The 14,075-nt window shown below is 43.3% G+C and overlaps 1 long non-coding RNA gene across 1 annotated transcript in view; it reads right to left on the bottom strand.

Moving 5' to 3' along the window:
• Positions 1 to 360: 360 nt before the first annotated feature.
• Positions 361 to 14,075, bottom strand: part of LOC128342535 (uncharacterized) — a 30,268-nt gene continuing 16,553 nt past the window's right edge. The window contains exons 3-6 of the long non-coding RNA XR_008315055.1: positions 6,346 to 6,458; positions 2,188 to 2,300; positions 1,601 to 1,631; positions 361 to 711 (exon numbers count right to left, since the gene is read on the bottom strand). This is a non-coding gene — a long non-coding RNA (uncharacterized LOC128342535). The remainder of the gene's footprint in view (positions 712 to 1,600; positions 1,632 to 2,187; positions 2,301 to 6,345; positions 6,459 to 14,075) is intronic.

Below are 14,075 nucleotides of genomic sequence, written 5' to 3'. Positions count from 1 at the left end.
CCCATCCTTCTCAGACCAAACAGGGTTCCCTGTAAGAAGGATTCCGAAATGTTGTTGATTGCAACTCCCATAATCCCTAGCCAAAGGGCGGTAGAGCTGGTGATTATGGGAGTTTCGGACAACAACATCTGGGGATCCCCATTACAGGGAACACTGAACCCAATCCAAGTAGCTCATCCTCTTTCTTTCCCCCACCCAAACCCCACTGTATGTACCCTCCTTTTTCTTCCTCACCTCACCTATATCCCAACATTCCTCCTTTCCCACTGGGTGAAGCATGCCAGGGAGCAACCACAGACCTTTCCCTTCTCCCTGCATACCTTTCCTGATGGAAGCATGAAAGTCACTGACACTCTGATCTATCCTCTCGGCCTAGAGAGCCATTTATTTGTTTTTCCTACCTTTTGAAAAAACAGACCTGAGTGACAGGAAGTTTGAGTACATGCTTTCTGTTGCTCCACTCGGCGCCCCCTGCAGGGAAGGTGGAAAAGCTAGAAGCAGTTTGCTAGGAGGAGAGGTCAGAGACGAGAGTCTGAGGTGGTGGTAGTGTCAGCAGTGGCTACACTGACACCCATGCCACTACTGCCAGTTTGGTAGCACAAGGCTTGATGAGCAGGTGGCAGGAAGAGTGGAGTGTCACCTTCTTCTAATCCACCACTACACTGGGGCTCACTGGAAGATGGGTCCTGACCAATAGCAGAAGAAAGGACACTGTGATTTAAATGGGGGAAAATAATGTAAATTAGTTCTTAACACTAGAACCAGCCCCTGCTTTTAATTTACATTTTAATATCACACACACACACACACACACACACACACACACACACACACACACACACACACACAAATGCTCACTGAATTAGGAGAAATGCAGTCTAGGCCCCAAAGTGCATTTGTCCTTAAAATGAACTTCTTTGCCATCACTGTTTTACAGCAAATCTTTCATTTTATAAATATTGGGGTTTAAGAATAATTCATGAAACAGACTGGAATATGGATAAGAAGTATGCTTCTGATTTCACACACACACACACACACACACACACACACACACACACACAACCAAAAACTACAGAACTAGCAAGGGCCAATTTTAAAGAGCCTCTTTTAAAAGACTTTGCAATATTTATGAATCTTGGGGGGATTTTTTTTTTTAAACAGGAAAAACAAGTTTTATTTAACATGCAAAACAGCTAATCTTATGAAAACCTGCATTTGCAAATTTGGAATCTGATGTCACTCCCCTCCCACAAAAGGATATATTTCCAAAGCAAGAAAATAAGTCGAAGGGGTCAAAAGATGAGGGTATAAAAAGCATGCTGTTCTGAAAATTTGGCAAGAACCAATTAAACTCAGCTCAAAATTATTCAGATCCTACCATTGCAAAATAGCAAAGGCAGATTGCAGAATGTATGTACAGTCTCTATGAATGCTTTCTAATTGGCAAAGCAAGCCCCTTTGTGGGGAGACTTTAGTGGTATCACATTAATATTTGCATTACTATTAAACAGTCATAAAGAGATGCAGTTTAAAAGCCTTCACAGTGGGGAAAAATGATGGGAAATGATTGGAAACTCTTAATATAGTCTGTGTGTACCTTTTCACAGGCTGGTTCTCAAGGAGCTTCACTGGAGGATGGTAAGCACAGGTGAGTTAGACAAACAGAAATCCTCCCAAACATATTTCTTACCAGAAGGACAATATGTGAATAAGCTCAGTATGAACAAATGCATTTGGTACTTTCTGATTTCAATATTGATCATAAAAAGGTATTTTGGGGAGAGTTAATGTGGTGAATTTCAAATCAATGGCCTCGTATAACCAGATGAAGATTGACCATTGGTTTTAATGCAGTCGGGGATCATTAAATCACATCTCATTGTCATTCCTGTGATACATCATTTAGTGATTTGACATCACATGGAGGAATGTCTGAATATGAAGGCACTAATCAGCTGATATGTGCGCACCTCATTATTACACATACACCACGGCTATACAATTAGAGCCTCATTGTCTCAATAAGCTGCTACTCCACTCAGATGTAATAAACAGCCTTTTCAGATGGGAGGTCGATTTCAATATATTGTCTTAGGATGCAATATTTTAAAAGTGACATGTTTAATTTGCAGTAACAGCACATTTAAACATCATAGTTAAGACAAAGATTCTAAAGCAGTTTACCTGAAAGGAAGTCCCATGGAGGTTAATAGATCATAGTCATAAGAAAAGGTGGTTAGGATCCGGCTGTGAGGATCCAAACTATTTTCCCCATGTGTTTCATTCAGTTGCAGTGCCTGCCAAATGGGAAACTCATTAGCGCAACTGCAAGTGTAAAATAAATCTAACTTCTTCCCCCCTTTTGCAAAAAAAGAGAGGGGAAAAAAGGTGTGTGTGTGTGTGAATATATATATATATATATATATATATATATATATATATATATATACACACACACACACACACACACACACACAAAACACTTGCACCCTCCCCGATGCAACGAATGCTGTGAGTAAAAAAAGAAAATGATAATTCTGTATTGCAAATTGGAGAGCCCAATTTCATTCCTGAGAGCAACAATTAAAGGATTTGAGTCATAAAACAGTGCATGATATAATGCATCTTTTTTTTAAAAAAAAGCTGGCAACCTTCTCACATAAATCACACTCCTGTAATTTTTTCCCAGACAGATTTTTTAAGAAGGGCTCCCACCCCCCACATGCAAAATATAGTATACTGTATTTGAAATATATGCTTATGCACAAGCAATGCATAGATTGCCAAACCGAGAAGAGAAAACTAACTCAGTTACTTAATACACCAAACTTCAGGTTCTTCCTGTATTATATGAAATGGCTTGAAACAGGAGGCAGCTGCCAAGGAACATCACTGCTTCTTTGCTCAAGAGAGACAAGGGAAGGAAGAATGAAGGGGGGGGAAATTCCCCCGATGGATACCACAATAGCACGTCTTTCATTATCGCCCTGTGTCAAGGCACTGTGTAATATTCATTGTGCATGCATAGTAAATTCCTATTTACCTGGCAGTTCTTTTGATAAGTCAGTCTTTTCTGCCTCTTTTCGTCCACACAGCATGGAACGGGGAAATCTTTTTTTTTTCTTTTTGCCTATAATTCTTATTAAGGTGATACCTTCTCTGAATAAGAAAGCACACACTTCCAAAGGAGGCATTCTCTGGGGTTTTTAAGGGCCATTGTTTTTATTGTTTTCCTTTCATTCCTCCCACCCTGCTGCGTTTTAATGCTATAGTGACTTCTCTGTGTATACAGCTCTCATATTGAAATGTCTGCTGCAGATATATGCAATATTAAAGAGTGCTTATGAATTTTTGACATCTAATTAGTCGCTACCCAGTTAACATGTCAAGACTCAGAGGGATTAGGGAGCCAGCCCTTTCTGAATAAGTTAAAGCTATGCCCTGTCCTTTTCATGTATTATTCTTTAATGTAGGTGGTGATTATTTTGCTGTGATTAATTGATGAAGCTCATTGGTCTGGCAAGTGTTACAGAATTCACCATTCCTCACTTTTATTCCTCTCTGTAGGGCTTTCCTCATTTGAAAGAAATGGGTTCTATCTAGTATGTGAAGCCTCTTTTTACTTTTCCCTGATAGTGTTGCAGTTTGCAGTTCCTTTCAAGATGCTATCAACTAAATATTCTGTCTTTTGGGGGCCGTTGCAGAAGTTAATTATCTTTTAAAAAACATATTTGACAAAAAGTGTGTGTGTGTGGGGGGGGGGATCGGAAGTCTGTTTTGTTTAATTCTCGCCCATCTCCCAACTCAATATTTGTTACTTATTTCTGAGGGGAAACTACAGACATTTCTTCTAAACACAATTTCATAGTCTTACTGCTTTGCAAAGCCCCTCGATCCATTAATCTTGCAGGATTTTAAGATGACTAAAAAAGAAAGCCTTTATCTTTTAGATGTTTTTCGTGTCGATTTTATTATATGTGTTTTGCATTCCCTTTTCACATCTATCTGAAGGGCCTAATGGTACACAAACTATCTTTGGGTTTTCATAGATGTCTTAAATAAAAACCCAAGATTTCCTTTATGGTACTTCCACCCCTACCCCTTTCCTTCCAAACACCTGTAAAAATCAAAACAATACATTTCAAACAATGTAATTGCTCTTAAATTCAGCAGAGTGTCCGGGACTTTGATAAGCTCCTGGTAAATACCAAAAGAATATTCCATTGATTATACACGTCAGTGGACCTCCCAAAAGAAAGAACACCAAAATCCAGTATATAATTAATGCATCCCTTTGGGGGGTAAGCGATATAAGGATTATATTGAAAATGATAAGTACCATATGATGAGCATGTAATGGCAACACCCTGTGCAAAGACAGCATGCTTGTGCACCAAATCATTGGTACTTAAATCAGTGCTGTGTGTACTGCATACAGCAGTGCTAGGGGTGGGAACGGCAAGTCCCAATTTCAGTTTTGTTAAATCTTCCTTCTGCCTTCAACACTGGGGAGTGGGGTGCACTGGCTGAACAAAGGCTCATGAGGTATGTGTGACAGAACTTCTCAGCCCTCTGTCCCAGTAAGGCGGCTGTTTCTGGAAGGATGAAACTGATGAATGTTCAGAGGACAATGCAAAAGGCAAATGTTGTGTGCAAATAGGGCTGTATGCAACTATCTAATCGCACACTGGGGCTACTTAGAACTTCACGCAATTTCCCTACCTCTCCATAGTGAGGCCATGCAACAAAAGGCTACAGCCGCCCCTTGCTGGTTCTATGGACAGGAAATAATTACTTCTCTAAGTAATTCTCAACTTGGCCCCATTATAAATCTCCACCATTCAGTTCTGTAACTCGGACAATAAGAGCGCTCCAGATGGTTTATCTTGGTGAAATGGCACAAACTCCTGTTAACCATCCTGGAAAAGAAAAGGTACCCATATGAAATAATCCTTCACCTACATCCATGGGCTGGAGCTTTAATTATAGTACTATATGCTATTCAAGAGCTGGCCGCAATATTTCCCCCTCTTCCATTGAAGATGCTTTATTATATCTCAGATATTGTGTGGGGCTCAGCTTTCTGCAAATTAAAGAATACACATCTGAAGTGAAGGGATAAAGGAAGCATTCTTTCAAGGTGTCAACAGTTCTGTTGTTTCAAGGGTAGGTGTGAGGGAATCAGTGGTGGAATGCAGTTTCCAAAATACTGGAAGCAAAGTTGTTAAGAGGTCAGTAGGAGGCAAAACTGCAGCTCGCTAGCCTAATAGTACACAAACAATCCCCAGGAAATAAGCTAGCATGGATCTTGGCACACAAAGGGAAGGAAATGTGATAAACTACGTGAGAAAACAAAATAGTATATGTATAGCGGCATGACATGGGAACGTGGAATTAAAAGAAATATCAATCAGGCAGAAACATATTCTGCTTTCTGCCACACAGTAGATTCTATCAGAAGAAAACATTGAACTTTGTAGTGTTAGCAGCAGCTGAAATTTAGAATTATTGTTTCCTCGTAACAGAAGACTCATTTTCCACGGCCGCATTTGCAGCATAATAAGCTTTTTGTTATTTTTTCAATTAGAGTCAATTGACCTAACAAAATGGATGGCAATTAAGTGATTTTTGTAATGGTCCGGGGGTAATTTAGTCGAGCTTGTCAGCTGTGTTTCATGAAGCCGAGATGTCTTTTTCCCCCACTGCCTTCCTTTCCCTCTCTCTCTCTCTCTCTTTCTCAGTCTCTCCCTCTCCTCCTCCTCTCCTCCTCTCTCTCTCTCTCTTTCTAGAGCATAATGGCTCATAATTTCAAAATCTTTTCCTTCTGTTTCCCTCACAATAATTTGCAATTACAGGAAGTTGTTGGAGGTGATTTTTCCCCCTACCTTGCCTTCTGAGTCAGTAATTTTAAATAAAATGTACATACTCGGGGGGGGGGCACATGGGGGAGAGGACTCTTGCAGAAATCACTTTTTTGCGTAAACTCAGTTATTTTATGAAGAGTAACACCAGTTTCTGCTGGGTTCAGCTCCTGAAGTCGGAGGTATTATTATTATTATTATTTTCTGGCCAAAAGGTTTGAAACAGTATTTTCAAATCAAACAGTATTCAGTAAAGTAAATAAAATGATCACAAACTTCCTAGAAGCATGAAAGATTTACAAAGCCAAGACATAGCCGAAGAATCTATAATCATTACCTGGGTAGCAATTGGACTTAAATTTTGCATGATATGATGTATGAGGTCTCCCTGATTTAACTGATTTATTATTTCACGGTAACATCTACAATTGTTTTCTATTAAAATGATACATTTAGATCAAAAAAGTGTTTTCTTTCTTACGAATTTTGTCTGCAACATATCGGGGAAAATTATTGAAGCTGTTCCATCAATGCACTTCTTTCTTTATGTCTAAATGTAAAGTCTTGCCTACATCTTGAATCCGAATCTTGTTTCTGTTAAATTAAAAAAAAAAAATCCTTATGTAACATCATAACCTTAGTGGGATAAAAGATACCCAGTTCATTTCAGTAGGGGGCACTGTTAAAGAAGAGACCATCAAGAGATGCTTCCGCTCTTTGGAACAAATCAGTCACCTCCAAAATACAGAGGCTCTCTTCTATCTTTGACTCAGCTTAAGGCAAGCAGTTCTCTTGGCTTGGTTAGCAAGGCTGAACTGAAGTCACAGGTCAATAAGAGTTATCATCAACTTTTACTCTGGAAATATGAACATTTTGAAGGTCCCTGCTCAGGTGAAATTTTAGGGACGAAAATGAGATTCAGAAAGATTAGCAACTGTGCCAGTCCTCCTGTTAGGCAAATCAAAGCAGCCCATCTAGGATTGCCAGCTGTTGAAATACAAAATTCATAAACCTGGGCAAGGCCCAGGGGCAGGACTCGAGGCAGCGCCTGGGCACACTAGGGGGGTAGAGCCCACAAAGAAAGTGTTATCTCCATATAAAGGGCTGTGTGGGCTTACAAGTCCCCTGCTGCCAAGTGATACCATCCACAAATATCAGGCCACCAAAGATGGACTGACTACGACGCTGCCACAGCCCAAAAGCAAGAAATGATCAGCACGCAGAGCAGATATCTCAAGAAAGTAAGCCAAGCCACAAACTACAGATTGCATATATATAGTCAAGGAAAGTATGCTGGCAACACTCTTCTTTCAACGAGTTAAGCATTCCAGGAATTAAGCATGTGGGGAACCGACACTCTCAATTCTCAGTCAATTCACATGACCAAAAATACAGACAACGAGACTCAGGGAAAGGTGCAGACGGAAAGCTTGAGAAGCAACTGCTCACAATTTGGCAGGGGGTGGGGAAAGATGGGCGTGATAGGGGGAGTTCTGTAAAACGAGGATGGAACTCCTCAACCCCGACAAGACTGGTTAGACCCAGATTGAGAGACACCAACTCTCTTTCCCCATGATGATCTCTCCTCCTTGCCATAGTGGCAGATAGGTGGGTGCTGGAGTGGAACATAGGAAGTTGTCTTATATTGAGTCAGACCATTGGTCCATCTAGCTCAGTATGGTCTACACTGACTGGCAGCAGCTTCTCCAAGGTTTCAGGCAGGAGTCTTTCCCAGCCCTACCTGGAGATGTCAGGCATTGGACCTGGGGCCTTTTGCATGCAAGCCGATGCTCCACCACTGAGCTACAGCCCCATCCCCTTCTATGGCTTTTGAAAGGCTCACTTTCGACCGGCAGTGGTAATAGCACAAGCAGCCTCTTGTGGGCAGGATGATGGCGGTTTGGTGGGTGACAGTGAGAACTGAGGGTGTCGGAGAGGGATGTATAGGTGGATCGTGCTACTTGTGGCACTGCCATTCGTGGTTCTGCATATCCACGGTCTCAAAATAGGCACCCAGCCCCGGCATATGTGGAATTCTTTAAAAGCCATTTTTTCCTGTGATTTTTCACAGACAAGTGACCAATTTGGGTCTGGGGGCAGGGGCATTCCTGGAAGGCTAGAGACCCACAGAGTATGGCAGAGACTTTCTTTCATGATTTCCCCCCATTTTTGCCCTTTCCCCCAGCCTTTATGAACCTACCCCCCACCATTCCCTTTGCTGTAATGCCCCACATATCCATGGTTCCGATATCTCTGGTTCCTCTGTGGAACAGAAGCCCCCGGATAACGGTGTTCATCTGTACCTGATGGAGGCCTTCCTATATTTTCTGCTGAGATCGGCTTTTACTGCCGCTGCTGTTGCCCGGCAGCTTCTGCCCACTCCCCCAGCACGGAGCAGCCTTCTCCTCATTGCTGTTCCATGAGCAGAGAGCAAGTTGGCCAGTGCCATTTGAGAGGCAGCTCCTCACCCCTACAGTACCTCCTTGTACTGCTGCCTGCCTGCCCACACTTCCAGCCTTCACCAGTCTGCATTGGGTAGCCATGTTAAATTTCGCAATGCACCTGGCTGCCCATACATTGCCGTTTCAACCATCAAGCTTCCCTGCCCAGAATGCATGCAGTGGCAGCACCCAGTTGGAGGGACCATGGGGCAATGCCCCAAACTGGGCCCATCGCCCCTCTTGCATTCACCCTTCTTCCTAATAGTTCTACTCCTGCTCCCCTGTTCCAACCCCTACTGCTGCATCCTCCCCACAAGTGTACCTGAATGAGGAGAGAGGGAGTGGGTAGGTGGCTGCTGGCAGGTTGGCGGCTCCTCCCAACCCCCGCCCCCACCTTGGGAAATGGGGAGCAGCAGGATGAAGTGGTGGTGGCAACAACCCTTCCTCTCCCTCACCCTCGGAAGTGGAAGAGACACTGAATTTCTCAAAGGCAAGTCCTCCTCCTGTCTCATCTGCCTCAATGAAGGAACTTCCCCACCCCCAAGGCTGCCAGTGTCATTGCAAGGGGTTCTGGGAGAAAGTTCCATTGCCTGAGGGTAGGGTGGAAGGAGGCAACAATTCCATAAGTCTCCTGCACTCTTTGACTTTCTCTCATCCATTCTGCGTCTGCATGCAGGAACCTCTCTGGGACAATTCCCATTTGCAGATGGGAAGGTGGGTGAGACAAAGTAGCCGTGCAAGTGCACCATTATCTGCGGGGGCTCCGTTCCTGCTGTTTTCCATGGATAACAAAACTGTGGATAATGAGGAATTGAGTCTATGGGGATTGGGGGCTTAGGTTCCTGCAGGGCAAAAAAGGGGAACAAAACAGTGAACAATGGCAGATATACGAGCAAAAAAAGCATCGTATCATGATATCCAGTGATGTGCATCCCCCCCCCATGCCCAATTTCAAGGATTTTAATTTAAAAATTGTGTTAACACCTTTTTTAAAAAACAGAAGAGCCACAAAATGGCTCCTTTAAACAAAATAATGTTCAGAAATGACCTCGGGGGGGTCACTTCCAGCCATCTAGGAACTGAGGATATGCAGACATTAACCCTTTCTTTACCCGTGTATGCTGAGTCAGGTGCCTATTTTCAGACTGCAGGTACAGGGAACCACGGATAGCTGTACCGCATAGCAAGGTCCACCTGTCCCTGAGACTTGCAGTGCAAATGCATCCTCCCAACATTCCCCATGTGAGTCCTGGGCTTTGGGGGTGAGCTGTGGGCCCCCAGACAAAGCCCAACATGGCTGACTCCTGGGGCCACCCATGACAATGGAAACATCTAGAAAATATTTCAGAAATATAAATAGATAAGTTGCAGGGGCAGGGGAACAGAGTGGGGGGAAAGGCTTTTCCCCTCAGTTGTCTGGCAACACCAGACTAAAAGAAAAGAAAATGGGTGGATCATTTCTTTTCCCGTTTGAGGGCCACCCACTAGGCCTGCCTTTAGCAGCAGATATGAGAGTATTTATTAATTATATCGTTTATTATTTCCTTTTTCAGTGCCATAGTGAAAACAGGGCTCCATCTGTTTCAGCCCTACGAATAGGCATCTGCAAATCCACTTCCCAGTGGCGAATGCCCTGACCTTCTGGCGAGCAGGACCTCAGCACCACACAGATCTCCTCCCCAGAGGACTCATCTCCAGTGCAATTCTGAGAAGGTAAGCAACAGCCAGTGTAGGTTCAGAAGTCTTCTTTATTCAGACAAGACTGCAACAAACCCTGGGCAGCTTGCCCTTAAAAAACAGAAAGCTAAGCCACACCCAACCAAATGCAACCTAATCTTAAAGAGACAGGACATATATAGTACAGCAGGAATCATTTCTGAACAGTAGGAGTGGGCTCCCACTGTTTCTTATCCTTTTCATATCTCAGGGCAAATGACAGAAGGACCCACTTCTCTCCTAAGCCCTCCACATGTGTGGCAGAAAGGATTTGGGGAATGAGAGGGAGTTGGTGGCTAGCACATATAATGGCTGGCTAATGACCCTAAATTTGTGGACCCCTGCCTAAGAGTTAGGCTTCTGCTAAAAGCACTAGAGCAGGGCCAGTTTAAAAAAAGGTGGCAACCTTACAAGCAGATCCTCAGGTTATCACTGAAATGTACCATACAATTGAGTTGGAAGCAAATTTAGAGGCTCCTCTTGGGCGAAACATGAAGAATTTCAAGCAAAGCTAAACAAGATGTGATAAGATTCCTGGCATTTCTCAAGGGGGTTCTGTACATCCCTAAAGATGTATCGGACTTGTATCCAGGATATCCCTTCATTTTCTTTATGATAGCCAGTATTCTTTTCCTGTGGCTTGCTAAGGGGGAAAAAATCATTTTTCTCTAGACTCGGCTGGAATTTGGCCTGTGTCTCCAGAGCCTTGATTAATCCACTGTACCTAACCTCCTCCCCCCTCCCTCATAGACTATAAAAGGGAAAGTTATGGTTCTGAATGAGCATCATGCAGGAAAAAAAGGAAGCAAAAGCATAAAGTATTAAACTTTCATCTGCACCATAGGAGAGATGTAGTTATTAAATTTCAGCTGCTTATCGAACTGATATGAAAGTCATTTTGCATGATTGCTTTGCATCCTCAAATCTTCTGCTTTTATTTGCTGTGCATCTCTCTGCTTTCTTATTAGAGAAATACTCAAAGGATAAAAAAGCTGATAATATTATTCAGTTTTGACAATTAGGTGGAAAAAACATTTTAAGAAGCATTTTTTTATTGCAGCTAGTAATAATATTGGTGGTCCTCCTGGTAGCAGTCTCTGCTGATGTTACTCAGGAGTGATGCTAGCTTTACCCTGGAACTCCTAAAGCCCAAATAGCTAGACTGGGGAAGCTGGGAAGAAGCTTGCCCAGGAATGTCATTCTCCGTAGCATAAATGTCATATGCAGCCTTCACTTATACAACCTATAGAAGTATCCGAATCCTTGTATGCTTCTCTGTGATCATAGTGAAAGCTTATCATTTACATAGAAACCAGTTTTGGCTTCTGTGGTACAGACATACCAGACATCCTCTGAGCGTGAGCACACTGCTGGTTAATTTTTTCATTCCCCATAGAAATGAATGGAGCAATTGTGTTCTTTAAGAGAAAGTAAATTACAATAAAACTGGTCTGTTCTTGCAGCCTCTTTATTTTGTCCCATAGGACTTGATAGCTCCTGTTGGGGGTTGTCTCTCGGTTTGGCTCTTTAAGGGCCAAGCCAGGAAGCATCAGGATAAGAAAGGCCATGTGAAGAAAAAACAACAACCTGGGGAAACAGTTTCAGTTTTCCAAGAGAAGCCTGTGTGAGTGGTTTGGACTAGGGATGGAACAGGATTTGCATTCTGTTCCAAGATCAGAAGAGAATGCAAATTCCCAGAACGTTCTGTCAGAACATCTGAATTCCCTGGTCAAGGCGGTTGTTAAGATGGAACGGGCTCAAAACATTTTGAGTACTCTGAGTGTTCCAAGCGCCATTTTGGAGGGATGTTTTTCCTTTGCTGATTGGTTTTGGTACTGGCTTCCGATTGGCTTGTGATCTCCTTGCTTCTTGGTTGGCTTGTTATCATACAAATAAACTTGATTTGTACAATAACAAGCCAACCAAGAAACAAGGAGATTACAAGACAATCGGAAGCCAGTGCCAAAAACATGGAATTTGTGTTCCATCACCAAAGCAAGAATACAGCAAGAGCTGCATTCTCACAGCAGGAGGCTGCTCCTAATACAGCTGGAGGCTTCTCCACACATGCAAGTGAAGTGAACTATTTTTGCTGATCTCCTCTGCTTTCAGACGTGCAGTGCCTTCCAAAAATATGTCCCTGAAGGCTGTACTACCTTCAGGGACATATTTTCAGAACTCACAGAGCATTTCTGGAGGCAGGGGATATCAGCAAAAATTGCTGTCCTGTGTTGGGCTGCCCAAGACTGGGTAGGGCTGCTTGTGTGAACAGTCTCATTATGTTATATGAGCATACCTGTGTTCATTTAAAAGTGAACCTGGGTACAGGCTTCTCAAATACATGGTACAGATAGGAAGTGTACCATTATGTTGAACATACATTATGTTGAACCTGTGGTCAACATAGCATGTAAATAACTGTAGCTGTGTACAGATCTGTACCAATGTACATGGTACACTCGTTCTATGAGTGTTCAATATAATGTGTGAATAGGGATAATGTGGGAACAGGAACTGCACCACAAAAGTAATGTAAATGATGTTTGGGTAAGGATATTGAAGTTGTTTAGGACTTTATTATAGGCTTCTTTAAAAATATATATCAGCAAGGTTTCAGGCTTTGCTGCAATTTACCAGATGTAGAGTATATAACTTGCACTTAGCACATGCAGGAGGCCAGTGACTTTAGTTCTGAAGCCAGTGGGGGAGGGAGTCCAAACCGGCTCAACATCAAGCCAGTTCAACATCAAGCCGGTTCAGTTAGAAGGTCTGGGGTCAAACCGAACCACGACCCCAGACTGAACCCCCCCCCCCGACTGTTCAGGGGTTCGCGGCCATTTTTTTTTTTTTACTAATTTTTTTTAATGTCACCCGGGGGAGTTGTTGGAGGTGGTGGGGGCATCCACAGAGGTTCCCCCTCCCCTTGCTGGCCTTCCTTGAAGCCAAAACCGGCTCTTCGGCCCATTTGGACCTTGCCCTTCCAGCACAGTGGCCATTTTGGAGGCTGCAGCGCCTGCGCAATTGGCCTCTGCAGATGGCAGGTTTGGGCTGCAAGGAAGACCAGCAAGGGGAAGGGGAACCTCCGCAATTGACCCCACCCCCACCACCTCCAACCCCCACCACCTCCAACAACTCCCCCAGAGAGGGTAAGTGACATAAAAATGTTTTTAGTTTAAATTTATATATATATATATATATATATATATATATATATATATATATATATATTCTGCGAACCCCCCTAGACCGAACTGGGGTGGGGTGTGTGTGCCAGACTGATCTGGCCCGGTCTTGTTCGAGTCCAGTCCGGACTTGAACTGAACTGGGCAGCCGGTTCCGTGCACATCCCAGGGGGAGGGGGGGACGACCAGTAGAACAAAGCATGGTCAAATATGCTAGTTTGATTAATTTCAAGATTGCCCCATTAGGAACATGGATTTATATTCCTATATGTTTCCCAGATTATGGGAAACACCTATATTTTGTGGCAGCAATGTGGGAAGATGCTGAAAGGCATCATCACATACTGAGTGAGAGGAAGCAATGGTAAACCCCTCCTGTATTCTACCAAAGACAACCACAGACCAGGAGTCGACACCGACTCAACAACACACTTTACCTTTAATCCCATTGTTCATGAGACTAAAGGTTCAAATGTAATCAGTTAGGTTTAATGGGTGGATCAAAGATGAGCAGCCTAATTCTATAGCTGGTCTTGTGATAGCAAACATGACTTGTCCCCTTAGCTAAACAAGGTCCACCCCGGTTGCATATGAATGGGAAACTGGAAGTGTGATCACTGTAAGATATTCCCCTCAGGATGGAGCCACTCTGGGAAGAGCAGAAGGTTCCAAGTTCCCTCCCTGGCTTCTCCAAGATAGGGCTGAGAGAGATCCCTGCCTGCAACCTTGGAGAAGCCTCTGCCAGCCTGTGAAGACAATACCAAGCTAGATAGACCAATTGTCTTGACTCAGTGAAGCTATTCCCATGATCACTGGAAAGTGGGCTAAGGGAGCTTAGCCCGCTTTCCAGTGGTTGTGGGAACCACCGGGCT

This window comes from Hemicordylus capensis, chromosome 1 (genome assembly GCF_027244095.1).
Source record: "Hemicordylus capensis ecotype Gifberg chromosome 1, rHemCap1.1.pri, whole genome shotgun sequence".
Classification (NCBI taxonomy): domain Eukaryota; kingdom Metazoa; phylum Chordata; class Lepidosauria; order Squamata; family Cordylidae; genus Hemicordylus; species Hemicordylus capensis.
Note: the sequence above shows the minus strand (reverse complement) of the source record. Positions and strands in the feature narration are given on the sequence as shown.